Source organism: Ischnura elegans, chromosome 3 (genome assembly GCF_921293095.1).
Source record: "Ischnura elegans chromosome 3, ioIscEleg1.1, whole genome shotgun sequence".
In the NCBI taxonomy this organism is placed as follows: Eukaryota; Metazoa; Arthropoda; class Insecta; order Odonata; family Coenagrionidae; genus Ischnura; species Ischnura elegans.
In genome coordinates, this window is record NC_060248.1 from 18,810,576 (window position 1) to 18,829,367 (window position 18,792).

Here is an 18,792-nt window from a genome sequence, read left to right on the forward strand (position 1 = left end):
ATTTTTAAATAAAAGAAGTTGGCCTCCAAAGGCCTCGCGCTCACGGCTGCTGCTCCAGGAAAGGGAAAAAATGAGACGGAAAAGATTTTTCGCGAATTCATCATAAAATAAAACAATTACTTTTAAACGCAGCCACGGTCACCGGGTTATACTTCTGGACGCCCGGAAGGGATATTGAATGATGAAAAATGAAAATGCCTATCTGTAAAGACCAATGAGATATTCTAAGGAAATATGTTTACTTCACCGGAAGTCATTAATGCACCAATGGAGCCCAAACTATTCCCGTGACTCAAAGTTTTAAAATAAGTGCGCCTAAACCCAGCAAACAAGGTAGGGATATAAAAGCAATTACCTAATGATCGAAAGCGTATTGTGGGCGAATTTTGAGTAAAGTAATGTAGGAAGAAAAAGGCAGCATGAGCATAGATATGAAATCACCAGCTAATCAACCAAAAACATCCAATGGAGAACTTGCAAGGATTTTGTACAGGCAATTTAACTCATGCATCGTATAGAACAACAAAAATCTTTAAAATGTACACTTCTCTTTAACCTGAGTGACGCATATTAACTGAACAATAGCGCCCTGAAAATAATGAAATCGTTTTACGGCATTAATGACGCGTGACGTCATATATGCCGTTCCGTGGCATGGTAACCAGGCATAACAAAGTGTTTATCAGTTCGAGACGCTGGAAAGTGGATTTACCTTGAGATATACTTACATCTCCTGCGCTGAAGTACAAGTTTAAAGAAGTACGCTATCTGTTTTTATTTTACACTTAAGAGAATTATCGGCATGGAAGCTGGATATATTCGTGCGGAGTCCGGAAATCTGCCCGAAGTCGATTCTCCCATAATGATGGAGTACTTAATGAGATGTGACAAGTAAACATCAGCTGAAATACGAAATGTAAAGGCTTTGCGGTAAGTATTTTATGTTATTTACAAGATAAATGAATATATAAATTGTTTTCATGTGAATTCTGTTGCACTAGGTCGTCATTATTAGCAAAGTTGTGATAATACATGTGACCTTTTCGCAGTGTTTACATTATGAACCTCTATTTCAGATCTATGAGAAAAGAATACATTGAGAGGGCGACTTGACGTGTGCCATTACAAAGATCTAATAATTTATGCCGGGTGAAGTGTTTTTCTGGAACGTAAAGTTACGGCCAAAAATTATAATGCCACCATGGTGTTCGACGGAGCGTCGAAGACGATTTTGAGCAATGTCTGTCACGATTGCACAGCGTCGTCGGGTAATTATAATGCATCGGCGTAATGATTCATTAGTACTAGTTATTAACTAATTCATGCATATCTTTATTAGTAGCTGTGACCACATTTAATGGCCTTATAAGTACCTTTATGTTATGATGTTTATTTGTAATGGTTTCAAGTAACTCTTAAATTTATTGTAATTTCATCAAAGTTTAGACGTATACCGACGTTTTTATAGACGAAATATGCAAGTAGAATCGATGGTAATATGTAAAATAATAATTTGTAAAAAATAAAATGTGAATTATTTTTCTGGAAGATGACTAATGATGCAATGTTTACCACTTCATGTTTTAAGGGGGATGCAAGCATGCCTTCCTTGGCTTTCCTAGTGTGGCTCCACAACAAGAGCTTAGAGCCTTCCCCAACTGAAGTTTAGTGCTATTGGCGCAAACCACCTTTGTCTGGTGTGAGAAACCAACTCCTTATGGCCACTGATCTAGGAAATTTGAAGCCTGTGGACCCAATTCTTGGAATTGGTGATTTCAAGTACCGGGTATAGATGGACTGCAGGGAAAATAACGATCAATGTGTTCTGTTGGCTTACAACTCTCCCTCTCACTCCCTTGAGCAGTTGGACTTATTTTATTTGGGCGTTTTATTTAAAACTCAAAATTTGACCCATAAGCTCTATGAGGATTCAGCTGACAGGTTTTTGGAGTTACTACAGCGTAGGTTCATCTCTGCAGACGACAGTTTCACCGGCATTACAGCAGGCTTCTTCAGGTCAATGAAGTGGAGATCCGTGGTATCGCCCGTCTCTTAAACACCCCGTCGGAGGCCGGTGCAAGAAGCCTGCTGCAATGCCGGCGAAATTGTCATCTGCAGAGATGAATCTACGGGGTAGTAACTCCGAAAACCTGTCTGCTGAATCCTCACCACACCGCGAAAGCCTACACAAGGAGCTCTATGAGGACTTAATTCAATTTGCTAAGTCAAAAATGACCCTGCCCCTTTGTTTACAAGCATCATCATTGAATGTTGGGCAGGCATCATGTCACCTGTGGCATAAGTTGAGGTATGCACGATTGGGTGCCTCAATGATTTATACAGAGGCTAACTGTAAGATGGATGGTGGTGGTGCCCTGGTAGAGCAGCTGTTGGGTGCTCGACCCTTTAAAATCACAGGGCCAATGAAGAGGGGGAAAGACCTAGAAGGTGATGTAATTGAGTCATTAAGAGGAGAGTTGAGTGTTAGTTTTGAAAATACAGGACTTTTATGAAAGCTGAACTCCCTGAATTTGTGGCAACGCCTGATTAGTTCTGAATATGTGGTAAAGGTGAAGTGTCCCACATCTGAAACATGCAAGAATTATATTAGCAAATGTGGGAAAGTGGGCGGTAGATGCCATGTACAACTGCAGCTCCAAATGCTGTCTTATGGGAAGGAAATAGGAATATTGTGCGTTGCTGACCCTAAGTACGAAGTCATTTCCAAAATTGAAATTAAAATTGTCAATTATTATACAAATTTAGCGAAGACACTGGTTGACTGGGCCAGAGAACTCTGGAGAAAAAATATATTACCACTGTTAATTAAAGCCCTTTGATTTCAATAAAATGTTTTAATGGATTTTACTTTACAATTTCTTTTAAAACCTTAATCCATTTAAATTTCACCAGAAGTCAACTGTCTATGTTGACAACCTATCTCTGTATTCCATAATTGGAATGGTTGGATTATGGATGGCAAAATGTAAGTAATGTGAATATGAAAATATGAGTTACCTGAGAAAATATGAGGTGCTTCTAAACTTATGGTAAAATACTGATTTCAGAGGTTTGTAGAATGTTTTTAATGCTTTTATTTACAAGTATTGCTATAATAATAGACAAGCTCTCACTGACTCATTAAATTGCAATAACTAATCACACTTCTTAATTATCTTATTTTATAAATTTATCAATCCTGCAGCTATTTTATTGACATAAATTTTACGCAATTTTTCTGACAATTTGCCATTTAAGTTACATTTCATTACCATAGAAGGCTCCGCTGCCCTCCCCAAAACTCCGCCCGTGCACCTTTTCCCCGTTAGTGCCGCCCAGAGTCCCGGAGGAAGCGACCGGAACGGCGGCCCCCGCTGCAGTACTACCTCGGAGTACTCGGAACGGCATATATGACGTCAGACCCATGGAAACAACCACGCCCCCTTTCGAACGCCGTTTTTCGCGCCATTGGATTTTCGACAACTTTGAGAATTTTTATCTCGGGAACGAAGCGTTACCTAGCCCTCGGGTTTTTTGCGTTGTGCAAGATTCAACGTCCTCTATCTCCTCTATTTTTTTCAAAAAATGTGCAAGTTCTCCATTATAACATCAAGAGAAATAGGTTACAATATATTATAACTAGTTTCTCGTTAATATATCGCGGAAGGATTCCATAAAAATTGCATGAATGCAACTTGCAATTAATAAAGCCTATAGAATAAATTAAGAATAGCCTAGAGAATTAGCCTACAGAATAAATAAATAATTCCATCAACGCTTCGACCTAAACAGCTTAAAAATCACTGTTCAAGTTAAAACTTGCGCCGGTAAAGCTAAAAAAAATTATGCGGCTCGCTCAACATTCATTGCACTACATTATCCGGACAAGTTTTTATGGTTTTATGAGACAGTTGACAAGTTTAAGGGCCAGCCAGAGTTTGTGATCTCGGGAAGGCGTGATGCGGGTGTTCCCACGCACAGCTGCCGAGGCATCAAATGGCCCACCATGAAATGCATCCCACATGTGCACCATCGGCGCCAACGACACGTTTCCGTTCCTGAGGGAAATGCATAACAGTTGGCGACGAAAACAAAAATGTGAGGGACTCACTCCAAACGTAGAGCATTACGGAATCACAGAACGCATTTCAATCGCTAGGCGAGAGGAATACTGACTGTGGTCAGTGGATACAACAGGGTTGTAACATCGCGTCAATGGTCCAATTTTAACTACGTACCGATGCATAGTGGTCGGAAATCGGAAAAAAAGCTGGTCAAAATTGCAAAATGGAATTTTTTTTAGATAAAAACTTGAAACTTCACATGTAAACTCAAAAATGACTTAAATTCATGGAAATATACCTGGAATTTACTTACTTTGCTTCTACCCGTTACTGATATACAGGGGCTCAAACCTGAGCAAATTTCCATAAAAGTGCACGTCTTCAATTTTCTCTGAAAATATTCCAAATTAAATAGGTGGTGAATTTAAAGGTGAATTCTTACGGAATAAAAACCTATATGACCTGTTATCATGGTGTGTTTTCTTTTAATTTCCGTAATATTAAAGAATATCTTTGATAAATTCTTACCGTGCAGTTAAAAAATGGCGGACACTGTTTTTCGACAGAATTTTACAATTAGTGAGAGTATCAAATGGGTTTTCACCAAATTTACGCGAAATTCCTCTCCGATTCTTCTTACAATTATTTGAAGATTTCTCAAGGTATATATGCAGTCACCTTTGAAACTTATTCGCGACGCCAGAAATATAATTGAGTTTTCGATCTCGCGGCAGGAGCTAGATTAAACGCTCAGCATCATCGTTTTTAAGCTGTTCTTCTAGATACAGGCCCTCAAAGGGACTATGGCGAAGACAACGAGAATTTTCAGCCAAGGTAAAAGCACGCTTAATTGAAGTTAACTTATTTTCTTTTGGATACGATCGGGGACCATGCTTTTATTAAAAGCATTCACACCTCGAAAAAGGGAGTTATTTTCTTGAGATTAATACATAAAGACACCCCAGAGAAATACCAGCTGAGATATTTATACCTTCTTTACTCTCCGATTCCTGACCTCAAGAATTTTAGTGCGAAAACTGTCGTTTTAAGACACCTGGGAACGGAGCCCTTGACGGTCTTAACGGGGTATATCCTTAGGAACTTCTAACTTTTTTGAAATGTGCAACATACTCTCAGTTATACTTTAACTGTGGTGAATTATTATCGTTGATGAAAATGTTCTCTCTTTGGCATCGATATTTTAGATTTAGACGCACTATCGTTACTTGAGGTAAGAAATAAGTAAATCAGGAGTGATTAAAAAAAAACAGCATAGTGCCAATCCTGACTCAACTTACGCTATCATCAAGATTTCAAATTTGAATCGGACTGAACAGAGTTCCCACGAGCGATATAGTTCCGATTCCACTCCTTTTAAATTATGTTCTCTCTCTTTCGACGGCCTGATCTCGTGCCTGGCGATTCGCCCCCGGTCGTCGAGATGGTTAGATTTGGGAGAGGTAGCGGACGGGCGAGACATGAGAGCGAGGAATGCGGTAACTGTAACGATTCGTAAAGATCCGCCAAACTCCCTCGGCGAATCTGACCACGCCCCCCTCCCCATTGAGACGTACTCGCGACACTCATAGCCCAGAGGGATGAATAGCAGGTGGTGGCATTGTGCGCGTCCGGAGCCGCAATCAGCAAATCCAACGCCAGACAGCAATGCCTCGGGTCGTGAGTTACATCAGAAGAGAACAGGACCGATAAGAAGGACAAGAAACTGATTCCGTGGAATGGATTTATTACCCAACACTAAATAAGGAGCAAATTTACTGATGTAATTGTTTGAAATAAGGTTAAAATCACTTTCCAAAAATATAACGCCAAATTTCGGCTCACACAATATCTATTGGCCGTATTAATCACGAATATGAAAATATTCTACACAAGCTTAGCTTTAGGAGATTGCGTATTTGTTCTAAAATTGATAACATTTTCGTGTAACTTATTCAGAAAATATTTATTTATTTTATTTTTATTTTATTTTATTCTCAACCCACCGGATACAGCTCTTCTTGGCCATTTTACACCGGGGTGTTCAACAAATGTAACAAGTAAACGTACACAAACGACCATGCCCTAGACCGGGGAAACCTACCCAGGCGGGACTCGAACCCGCGACCTCTTGTATGGCAGGCGAGAACGTTACCCCGCCGCCACCGAATATAATATCAAAATACTTGTTTCGTTAACAGCATTAGTTTATTTAAATTTCTGCAACTCGATATACGAAAAATACATCTTAAAATTAACGTAACTGCTTTATGATAATTAAAACAGATCTGTGGCAAGCTAAAACTTTATAAAACATTCCCTTAGCGCAATTTTTTTCGACGCCACTAATAAAATAGAATTTTTGCATAAATAAAAGGTCACATACTCACTTTCACGCCGGTTTAATTAAATTTTGAAAATACTTCACGACTCCGAGAAAGAACGACGTAATTTGAAAGGACGGGCACTTGGTTAACTTTCGAGGAACTTTACGAGTTTTGAGTGAGAAGTGAGATAGAGAGGGGGTACACAATGGAGAAAGAGGGGGACTTGCACGCGATGCCAAAGAATCCACCCGTAGAGTCCTGTTCCCTGACGGAGGCATAGGAGCACATGGAAATACCGTGTTCACCCATACCCTTTGTAACGCCCCCAAGGAATCAATGTTAGGCCGGTTCCCGATCTCGATCTTGAAAAAAAGTCATCACATGTGCCTCTCCTCCGCCGATTGCACGATATCTCCCCCTAAAGGGATCGCCAATTCACTCGGAGCTAATCTTTAAATTTTGCAAATTCACAACAGTTAAAATTTTGAATTCCTTCATAGAACAATGGCCGCACATTATCGCGGGAGTTTCCTAAGCATCAAGTTTAGAAAGCCGTTAGGGCAATACGAATGAAGAAAATAACCGTTTTCCTTACACAATCGAATATAGGAATGCCTCAAGATAAAATACGCCAAAAATTAAAACGGACCACAACGATATGAAAGGATATGTGTTTAAGATTGTCCGGGCCGGCAGGCATTGAGTGTATCTCTTATCGTTGGTAAGCCACGGGTCGCAGCCAAATGGCAGACTCCTGGGAATTTTAGGTACAGTTGGTTTCAAGAATTATTTAAATCACTTTCGAAGGAGAACGAGGGAAGAGTCAAGGCATCCGAGATGTGGGTATGAAGAAAAATGGAGAAGGTGAAATGGACTGAGAGGAGGAACGACGAAGTGCAGGACATGGTGGTTGAGTAGAGGCAGCTTTTAGATGAGATACGGAGGAGACAGAAGGTATGGATGGAGGGAGTACTTAGCGGGGAGGGGATGTTGAAAACGGTGATAGAGGGTAGAATGTTAGGTAAACGAGGGAGAGGAAGGAAAAGAATAGGATTTTTAGACAGAATGAAAGGGAGTAGGCCTTATAGTCAATTTAAGAGGGAAGTGCTTGAAGGAAGGGAAGTCTCCAAGAATTCTTCTTAAGTACTCCATGGAAACCTACCATAAACGGTAGAATACTTTAATTATACTTACGCCTTAGCATTGCTGAAAGATATTAAATGTGAGGGTTTGAGGGTATAAAAGGTGTGAAGGGTGGTGGTTAACTAGAATTAGGGATATAGGAAGGGTTTAAGGCACACTTAGCCAGTTTGTGGTTTGGGTGTTCAGGTGTTACATGATGCCAAAAATTGCCTACGAGTTCATTATTGGTTGGTTAAAAACATCGCGAAAATTTTGACAGAGCATGTTTGAGAAAACTGAGTATCGGGGTAAGCCTTAGATCCGTTCTATTTCGACTACTGCTCACGAACCAGGAGGATCCTGTGATAAGTCTTAATTATTTTGTTTTCATAATTTTGAACTCTTTTCAGATGGCTTGGAGCCACGCGCAGTCACGCAGGTGATGCGATCAATAATGATCTATTCTTATTTAAGAAAATAGATGCTTCCTTTGCGATTCCGGCTTGAATGGCTAAAAACTTCATGGCATGAATGACGCTGTACCATTATAATTCGAAACGCGCAGTGCTAGACGAAAGTGATAATGAACAATCCGAACAAGATCGTGGGTTTGAATTACCGCAGCTCATCTGATTTATGGTGCCACATTCTTCGTCAAGCGGCTCGTGGAACGCGATGCCATTTGCACTGGTGCCAACAATGGAAAATTCCGAACACTGCTTGATAGTGGATACCAAACGATGGGGTGGAACTCCAGCGGATGAATGTCTGCATAATTTCGTCCCCATTCGCACAAGCGATAAATCCAAGGCGGCGAATGGAGCAAGGGCACTTTAGCAGACCTCGAGAAGGAAGTCCCCGTGGGAGAGATAGTGGTGGAGCTAATTGCGACCTGGAGATAACAGTGCGCCGCTCGCAAACACTATCTCGGCTCCGGGAATGGCGTTGGCTGGCTTCCCGTACACTTTCCGTATCAAGTGCGCGCCTTTTTTACCAGAGAAAATCTACTTTTGCGAAAAAAAAATGAAAACAGCATTTCAGACTATCTTCGCAGAAGAGATGACATGCCGTGGCCCAGCCACTTTGCACACTAACAACTCTTGCATGTCTTGAATTCCTTAAAGCAGCCACGGTTGCTAATCAAACAGATTATTGCGTTTCTATCATTTAAATGAGGAATTTCTATCTGCTGAAGCTTTATCTGGGTTAGGGAAAGGTAAAAATTCTGAATTTGAGGAAAGTCGCCATCATTATTAAGAGAATGGAAATAAATGTGGATTCAAAATGGTTTTTTTGTCCAAAATCGGTGTAAAGCTAGGTCTTAAAGTTGTAGTTAGTAGTCTATAATACAAGCAAATTTCAGCAAGATCGTATTGTAACTACGGACAACACTTTTTAGCCGATTAAAAAAATATTGATGCAAAAAATCCAAGTTACTTTTTAACATGGAATTCCACGATTTCGACTAAAAAACGTTGCCTGGAGATAATTCTGATCAAGTTCAAAACTTTGACAGCCCATAAGGACCAATAATCACAAATTTTAAGCGCTAGCAGCATACCGGTTCCCAAAGAAACTATTTATCTATCCACCGTGATAGTCACCCCTCGATGTAATACCTCGACATTGCAACATACCCATGGCCTAGTATTCGGTTGTGTTTTTTGAATTGTCCAAGTTGAGGCGCGCCACCTCTTGGCGGTGCCAAAAAAACTTTCGGTAGCTTTTCTTTTAGTTTTAAGTTTATTTTTACTCCGTGGGCGGGAGTAAATTTGTGTCTTCGTGGGTCTTCCTTTGAACTTGGTGCAGAATATATCGAAATGCCAGAGTAAAAGGGGAGTCATCGGGGGTAGTCTGCGGAATGGGCCCACGTTTGGTGAACGGGTTAATTCCGAGAGGCCCAACTTTGTATCGTGGCTCAAATAATTTTTTGGCAACATTTAAATCCATAATTCAAAATCGAATACACGTAAAATTCACGTTGGGAAGTGAATACCCAGTTTCGAGAAGGTTCCATGTAGAGGGGGCGAGGGAGGCATCGGTCAAGGGAGAAACATAGGCTTCCTCTTCTCCCTCCGCACGCGAAAGTTTGCCCCTCTGGAGTAGATTGGCGGGCGCACGCGAGAATGAGAGCCGCTCTTTGCGAGAAAGGGGGACGGGAGCGAAACGTGATTCTCACCCGGAGTCACGGATACGCATCTCCGGCTCATTAAAAATATCCGTGCGAAACCCCGGGATCATAAAACGCAAACGAGAGCAACGACACGACAGCTCTTCCAGTCGGGGAACAATGGAACTTCCCTCGAAAGGGTGACCATGAGTTTCTTGGACACTGACATCCCACGAGAAGCGAAACTCGGTGAACTTCATCTCCCCAGAATGTCAACGGGATGAAAGCTATCTTTTTGTTCAAATTCTTTATGAGTGCGTTGATTCCCATGAGAGAGCCGAGAACAAAAGATCCACCTGGGAACAAGTTCACGAGGGCAGAAATAACAGAAGGAAGGAAATATAATGAGTGCAGCAATTATAATATATCTCAAATATTACGAAGCTTGTTGATCTTTGAAATTATCCACTTAAAGCGTTACGTCTTAAAAGCATATAGATCAAAGCCGTCTTTGACCAAAGGTTCATCCTGTTCATCCTGCGATTAAAATACACAGGTGATTATGGAGTTTTATCTGATGCACACTAACAATACGTCCTATGCATCAACAAAGGAGGTTTAGTTCCAAAAAAGGCGTAGATTTAGAGCTGAACTAGTTGAGTTGGCTCTACCTGTATTGCAAAGAAACTTCGATGCTAAACACAAGAGTGACTTGCTCAGCTAGACTAGCGCTTTTACCAAATCACATGCAAATATTCTAAAAGTTGCTTTAGATCATGATTTCTCGGCAATTACACCACAGCATAATTTCGTAATCTAAGCCAGGAGCTCTAAGGGGTGGAAAAGCGAATACTCAAGGCAGGTGATGAGAAGAGGCTGGAGGCGTTTGAGAGATGGGTATGGAAAAAATGAGAAGGATGAGATACGTGGAGTGAAAACAGAACAAGGAAGTACTACATGACGCTGGTGAGCGGAAGAAACTGCAAGGGAAGTTAAAAAGGAAGTAGAGAGTAAGGATGAAGCGAGCACTAACCGGATAGAAGACATTGAGAACCTTGATAAGGGGAGAAGATATATATATTATGACTATATGAGTTGGGACTTCGAGAATTGTACCAATGTGCTGATGTCCATAGGGAAAACATAAAAACACAGGAATACCAAATAGTGTACTTAAATAAGCATAAAAATATTCGAAAAATCATGGGTCAAAGTTGTATTCATAACCAGGAATTATTATTATACACTATGACTACATGAGTTGGTACTTCGAGAATAGCAACAAAATGCTGATGTCCATAGGGAAAACATAAAAACACAGGAGTACCAAATAGTGTACTCATATAATCATAAAAATATTTAAAAAAATCAAAGGCCAAAGATGTATTCATGACCAGGAATTATTATTATGCACGCTAGTATTTCGCATGATTGCAAATATGCGTCCGATTGAACCTTGTGGATTATAACATGCCTCGTATAAAAAGGTTGTCGAACTCTGGAAAATGGATGACGATAATTTAGGATAAGACAGAAGTCCACCGTGAACAAAATACCGACAACAAATACTATCTCTCGGCCACAGTGAATGAGACTTCGAGGGAGAGAAGGAAGGGGTGGGGGTAGGAGCGGCAGAAACAGGGGGAGAGCGGTTGTGCGACCTCCTCCATTGGGAGGCGAACTGAATTAATGGAATAACCGAATGAAATGGCGAACAAAAGACGACGGCGATGCGTACGAGAGAAATGGGTGAACATGGATAGGAGAGGGGACTGAATTAAAAACGAACTGCTCGTAATGGCTGAGTCAAGCTATGCTAATCGCCAAGATACTACATAATAGGCGTTGAAATCACCATTTACGCATTTTGATTCGACCTAGGAATCTAAAGGGAAATTTTCATCAGTGGCCGCTCTATCGCACCACACCCAAAACAATTCAAAAGCAAATGAATTGCCAACGGATAGTCGCAAATGATTACAGCGGAGAATAAAGGTATCAGCCCCGAGAGGAGATAATTCCATCTATTGGATCTCATAGTTGAAGTAAAATTTTAAAGACATCGCGAAGCTATTCATCGCCAATGTCGACCACGTAAATAAATAGACACTGGTCGCTCAACTACCATGTAGCGTAACCAACTTTACAATCCCAACAACCTGATTTGACCCGAAAAAAAACTCTGCATGCACTCGCATCCATACTTAAGTAAATTTGCATTAAACGCAAGGTAATTAAAAATAGTCGGTGATCGAACCATAAGTTCAAAAATCTGCCGCATTCGTCCAACATTTTACCAAGTACAGCCGCTAGAGACCAAATGCTACGCTGGCTTACCTGGCTGAATTGGGTGGTAGAAATATTTGGAGGTGGATGTCTATTACTGCGGGACCGAGCTCTTTCCGAAAACCTGACATAGAGGCTAGTAATCTATAAGTCAGACGGCGAGAAGTCAATCGAAAATTTTCCTTCCCATGTTGACTCACAGCGGCTTTGAGTGGCCCAAATAAGATCGGAAACTGGCATGGGGAATTTTCGTGAGTTTTCATTGGTAAATTTCAAAGCACAGAAAAAAATCAGCTCGATCGCGCGAAATGAAGTCTTCCGAATCACATTTTGAAACTTGGGCATTATTATGCTTGGGTACCCATTCGAGGTGAGCTGAAGATTCAGCGGAGATGTTTACGTGACATACTCCGCGTGTGTCCATCTTTGAAGACAACAGTTTCACCGGCATTGCAGCTGACTTCTTTGGGCCGATGAAGTGCAGTGAGGTAATTTCGACCGTCTTTGATACACATACGTCGGAGTCAGGCGTCTTCTCATTGGTCCGTCTACCCCGGCGTTGTCGTTTTTTTCTCACGATTTGGTTGGAGCACTCTTTTCAATGCAATATCCGGCTTCCGTCTTTCCTTTTGAAGGTTTTCGTGGATTTCACTATATCAATTGCTTCCCTAGTGACATGTAGCCAGTATCTCTTCTCCTAGGCAATTACTTTTGCGTTGTCATAGCCAGCATTAAGAGTGGGCTCGCACAAGGTGTGCTCAGCCATGGCTGAGAGGTTGACTTCTTGTGGTTCTTTAGTCCTCTTGGCTCCAAGGTTCAAGAATCTTTAACATAAATTTTTCGATAATTGCACATCATAAAGGGGCGGGGACGATTTTAGGGTTTTTATAACAGACGTTGAGGTTATCAGTAACAAAAACCACTTGGGGTGATATAATTTAAAATCCTCGGTGAGAATCTGAATTTTGAACGGGTAATAAAACTATAAATATAAGCTTTAACGTCACCTAACGTGTAGCTGTCAGTAGCAAAACGCTGGTTCCCACTCCCTGTTCGAATGACCGTTGGTCAGAGGAGCAGTGGGGCAAAAAACACGGAGACTGGATGAAAAAGGCAAGATGTCACATACTCCCGGACGGTGGGACGCAAATTGATGAGTTACTGGAACGCGCTCCACACTGACAAGAGCGGGGCAGCGCGAAAAAAGAACGCCAGGTTGGCAGACTCGGAGAGAGGGGAAGACGGGTGAGACACGCCAAATTCCATAAACGGAGCAATAAGGAGGGGTAACTCGTCTGAAAAGATATGACAAAAGAGGGGAACCCGCGAGGCTGATAAGATACCGCCAAGGATCGAGCAAGGAATGCCCTAAATAGTTCTGACACGGCCAAATGCGCATTTCGTGTCTTGACCACGAAAATAATTTTCCAATATTGGTCGGAAGAGAATGCACAAAGTCCTAAGAAAAATAGTAAACGTTTCACGGTTAGTCAGAAGTGGCAACATAGCTGAAAAGGAGTCATTTGATACCAAGCCAATATAATGAAAATGTTGACTTCATCGTTTTGGACTTGGCTAATATTTTTTTAATTAAGACTTAGAAAAGTAAAAATGTTTTTATTTCAAAGCGAGAGAAAAATATGGCCATGTAAAACCTTCACAGACTGGCTGAAAAGGCGTGAAGGGAACTTTTTCAAAACATTTAGGAAGCCTTCCTGATGGAGGTAGAGAGCTGGAGAAGGTAGCATTTAGCAGATTTTTTCATATTTTTTTCATTAACATCAATATAGAATTACCTAAATAAAACACCAGGTTCTCATTAAAATACTTTCAAAATAAAAGTTCAATTTTACTTGAAAATCCAACCTCTCCGCCTTAGTTCTGCCTGATATCGTTTAATCAAGATCCAAATCTGTTGATTGCATTTCTCGAGCTATTCATTCCGAAAAACCTATCTGCAGAATGAAGATGAATTACAATGATGGTTTTCCAATAATTTAAGAAAAATTCTGCAAAAAATCAATTGAATAACAGTTTTGAGTATCTCGCATTATTGGAAGACGGTGAATTTCTTAAGTGGCCATCCACGATGAACCTTGTCACTCAAGTTTACGGCAACTTTAAGCCTACAGATTGCGATCAAATGTCTACATGTAATGTATGAGCGGACAGTGTAATTACACGATTCTCTCAGAATAAAGGTGAGTTACTTTCGTGGTTTTCCCAAAATTTCAAACCTTTTTCAATGTGTAAAAATGTGCAAAACCTATAGTTTATTCGTAGGCTCGACTGTGATAAGTTTCGTCGACGTGGAATACAGTGTGTTTTGCAGGTAGCTATCCATGTTGAGCATTGTACCTCGAGTTTTGCCTAATTTTATTCTACAATTTGCGAGCTTATGTCCATAATGGATGAGCGAAACAAAGGCCTTTGGGGGACAACTTACTTAATAGGAATGCAGACGAAAAACAATGGAGGTCAGAAGAGGTCATCTGTGTGGAAATTATGCGGAAAAATGTCCTTCTTCCATCTTGCATTTCGTATTCGCTCAAAGCTTCCCCCGCGTTCTATCTCGCCCCCTCTTCACCACCAATCATCCCAATTTCGGGATCGTGCTCCGCAAAATCCCGAGCGCGCCGCGCCGTCCGCGCTGCGTCCGAAAATTCAGAATCGCCCAAGCGGCCTGGGGGGTGGTCATCGAATAAACGCGTGTAAGCAAGCGGGGGGGGGGGGCGGCTTCCGTCTCCATATTTCCTCTCATTCCCTATTTCTTGGTCGTCCGCGGTGGAATCCCGCCCTTAGATTATCCCTTACAAGGCAAAAGACATGCGTTGGAAATTTAAATCGACTCTGTGGTTTCTCCGTGGTCGTTGGAGAGGTGAGGAATGTAAGCTCGGGGCGGGGTCGTCGGTTCATTATCAATTCCATGCGCCGCCTCCTCCTATTCATTCCGACCCTCCCATTCATTCCATTATCATTCCCTTTCACTCCTCCCACATTCCGCCCCTGCTTCTGCTGGTCCTAAAAAATGTGAGGATGTTCCGCCCTCTTAGCACCATTCAAAACAAATATTTTTCGAATATGTCGCAAGAAAAATAGTGTTCTCTTCATAAATCTAACGCAAGCGTGTTCGAAAGTGCACATATTAACAATCTATAAGCAGAATACCACTTGCATCTCTGATTTAGCTGTTTTATTTAGCTGAAATTTGTTTATCGTGAGTGACAGCACTCATGTCCAAGGATATCAGCTATGAATTCCGATTTTTTAAGGAATTTTAATTCATGTATGTATTTACACTAAATTCTTAACGGCCATCAGAGCAGAAGTGTTTAGTTCCTTACTTTTGGCTGGAATTAATGTAAATGAAATATTTTCAATGAATAGGGGCACTATGTCAAACTACGCCAACGTGAGTTTGAAATGACTGTCGCTCTTCTCATGTTTTCAAATCCAAGTTACGCCACGGGAAGCTCAAGGCTGAATAGCTCGCAGCGTTGTTTGTATATTTGTTTATTAATATTTCCATTTATTACTGCCTTGAAAATACCAACGGAAAGGAAAGATTTTCCAACAGGTCAGGGCTGATGATAGAGACATGGGGTGATATTGTATGGCTAAGTTTTGATACATTTGGTGACATTGTTTGGGATGGAAACATTGATTCCGAGAAAGGAGGAAGAGCATACTTAGAAGGCATTGGAGCCGTGGGTTTGGAGGGGAATGAGGATGTTATGGTGGACGTACATGAAAGGTAGATAGAAGTTATAAACGTATTGCATGAGTCAAGCACTTCACTGGAAGAGATTAAGGGGAAACAGAATATTTTATGGAGCGAGCAGCAGAATTCTGAAAACCGCGATAGAGGGACGGATGCTGGGGTAAGACCTGAAGACGAAAATATAATATGGAAATAGAAGTCGAAGGGATTGAATGGTGCTATTGGTGTATTATCTTATTAATATGTCTAAATTAACCGTTGCATTACGTAAAATTAATGTAATAACCTGAATAATCCATTCTGATTGATGCAGGTGTTTGTATTACTTTGGGTGAAATGGCGCGTATGGGGTTGAAATGGTCGCATTCCTGGTATTCTCTTTCGTTTTCCTTCCGTCCCTTCTTCCTCCCCTCTGTCCTGCGTCCTCCTCGGCGTCTCCGACTTTTAAGTCGCCCTATTTTTAGATCGTCCTTCTCCACACTTTTATTTTCATCCCCCCCGTCCTGCAGGAACTCGTTCCATGCGATCGTCCCCTCTCCGCCCGTCAACCCGTCTTCGCCGCCGCGTCTTCTCGTTTTCGGGAGACGAACGCTCCCTGCATTGCGATATCGGCCCAGAACAAAAGGGCCTCCCGCGCAATCCATTTCCCGGCGGCGCGGGTGTAACGAGGCGGTTGCTGGACGCGGGGGTTGTTTGAGCGGGACCCTTGAGGGAGTGGAAAGTCTCCTCCCTTCCCACTAGAATACGTCCGGCCGCGAAGACAGCCGCGCATGCCGGTGTGTGTACAGGGGTTGCGACGGCTTATCAGCTTGCCGTAAAGGAGGTCCCAGAGGGCTGCAGGAGCTCAGCTCATACTAAGGGAATCCAGTTTTCATGAAGACGCACTTTGAACTCATTGAATCTGTGCTAATCCACACGATTCTTTTAACTCCTTATCGGTTTCGACAATCTCATGTCATTTTGAAGAGTAAAACAGAGTGACGTGACGCGAGTAATGGCATAAGATATTAGTAGAAATCTATACGTTTTTATAGCAGTCTGTAGAAATAAACTTTGCTAATAACTTTCAGGATATCATTTTTCCATTAATTATGGCCTGAAACTATTCAAGTTGAACTGAGAACTGGTTTTTCTGGTGATTGTTCACAGGAATACTAAATGCCAGGGTATTTCAAATATCCAGCATATGACGAAATTGCTATGACTACGTATGTCATAAAATGAGCTTTTTACTTTTTCTGACGTCTAAATTAAATATTAAATCAATATCTTGGAGAGCAGGTCTCGAAATAATTGAAATACAATTTTTCAATACTTACACTCCAAGATACTGATTTAATACTTAATGTGTCAAAATTTATTACAAGGCTCATTAAATTATTTTGTTACCGTAATGTAGTCCCAACGGGTCCCGACTTTTTCGATGGATGCTAGTTTCTATCCTTTAATATTCGAATAGCATACTCCTCATACATACGTATGTAAATTAATTAATACTCTTACTGCCAATTTAGTCTCCAGAAAGTAATTTCATGCCCAGGAAACGTTAGGACCAGCCACCGAGATTGTCTCGTCGGAACATGTCTTCAAATGACGCAGTTACTGCACCAGATGTTCGTGATATAATGGCGAATACCTAGTAAGTATTTTGCCGCGAATTAAACTTTGTATTTGAAGCTCAATTTTTTATCTATTCAGCAAGTGACTGCTATAATGACGCATTATTTTCAAAATACGTTTTTTTCGAAGGTTGTCTGGTTAAGTTCTTTCACCTCTTCCCGAACCTATTCTAACTCTATGACGATACAAACCCGAATGTAAACTCTCAGCATCCGTTATCGGCTGTTTATGTGAACAATGGTGAGTTGGGAGTTGCTTTGTGGACAGTCGCTCTCTTTGCTCGAGACAAAACACCTCCTTCGACCTTGCGCATTCGGCCGTGTCGGACTATTTGGGACATTCCCAGATGGATTCTTGGCGATATTTTATCACCCGCGCGAGTTCCCCTCTTTTGTCCTATCGTTCCAGACGAACGCCCCTCCTCGCTTGCGAATATGGCGCGTGTACAAATATATACCCTTGGTTTCCTACGCCGACCAAATACTGATACCGAAACTTCTAATTCAAATTTCAAATAATGATAAGTGATGGGATCATGACGCCGCTATTACGTATTAAAAACCGGCTGTGAGTATACATGCTCCCCTTGGAGTAACTGTAGTCCTAAGCGATATTCGCCTTCTGATTCTGCGGCCGAGATTGAAACGACAAAATTCGAGGTCAGGTAATGGGTCTGAGTATAAATATAGCGTGTTTTCGGTTTGTTTATTAGTAATGGAGACTGAATTTACATTTAATTTCTTGCAGCAAGAAAGAAAAAGCAGAAGGAATTTGATTAAATTCATAATGGTTTCGTCAGATTACTTCGTCCGATCCGAATGATAATCCTGAAGCTCCTGAAATGATACTGAAGAAGGTTTAATTGCTTACCTCAGATTTTGGTTCCTACGCAGCCACCATGAGCGCTATTGTTGTGATGCTTCCCCCACCCATCGGAGGCAGGCAACATAAAGTAAAGGAATCAACCACTTACACGCAGTATTCTCTTCGCCACCGTTATCGCCACGCAGTGCTATTTGAATCGCTGCGTATTTGAATCAACTTTCAGCCTAGTGTGCCGGATTATGATGTGAGAGCTAGTGTTTGAGGAAATTTTATGTTTTTTAAAGCGTATTTGCCTTTCGGTGAGGGGAGATTCTCACAAGAGGAATGGGTATTTTGAATTAGTGCATTTAACCTGGAGGTTTACAGGGAATTCCCACTTACTGTCCAGTAAAAGGCTTCCGTTTAAAAACTACGTTTCCTATAAATTCCACTGTCACCTAAAACCCATTTCTAAAATATAAACTGAGGTAGGTAAAGGAATAATAACAATCAGGAAAAGTGTTGATCACTGTTCCTTAGGAGCGTTGAAATTTACCTACCATTTCCAGACAGCAAAATGATGCTTATAGTTTCATGATTCTCGGAACACGGAAAATGCAATGCATGCGACCACGACTTAGAAAATCGGACTTCCAGACGTCAAGACTGAAAATAACCTTCGGTGTTAAGATTTCTTTAAAAATTACAGCAATTGTTTTAACTTTCAGGCCACCAATGTGA

At 41.3% G+C, this 18,792-nt stretch overlaps 1 protein-coding gene and 1 long non-coding RNA gene across 6 annotated transcripts in view; one reads left to right on the forward strand and one right to left on the reverse strand.

The window, feature by feature from the left end:
• LOC124155500 (unconventional myosin-XVIIIa) overlaps positions 1-18,792 on the reverse strand; it is a 730,850-nt gene that overhangs the window by 392,646 nt on the left and 319,412 nt on the right. The gene's annotated exons all lie outside the window — the stretch shown is intronic.
• On the forward strand, positions 480-2,017 carry LOC124155502. Its single transcript, XR_006864194.1, has 3 exons — positions 480-930; positions 1,077-1,268; positions 1,589-2,017. It is a non-coding gene; the product is annotated as an uncharacterized LOC124155502 (long non-coding RNA).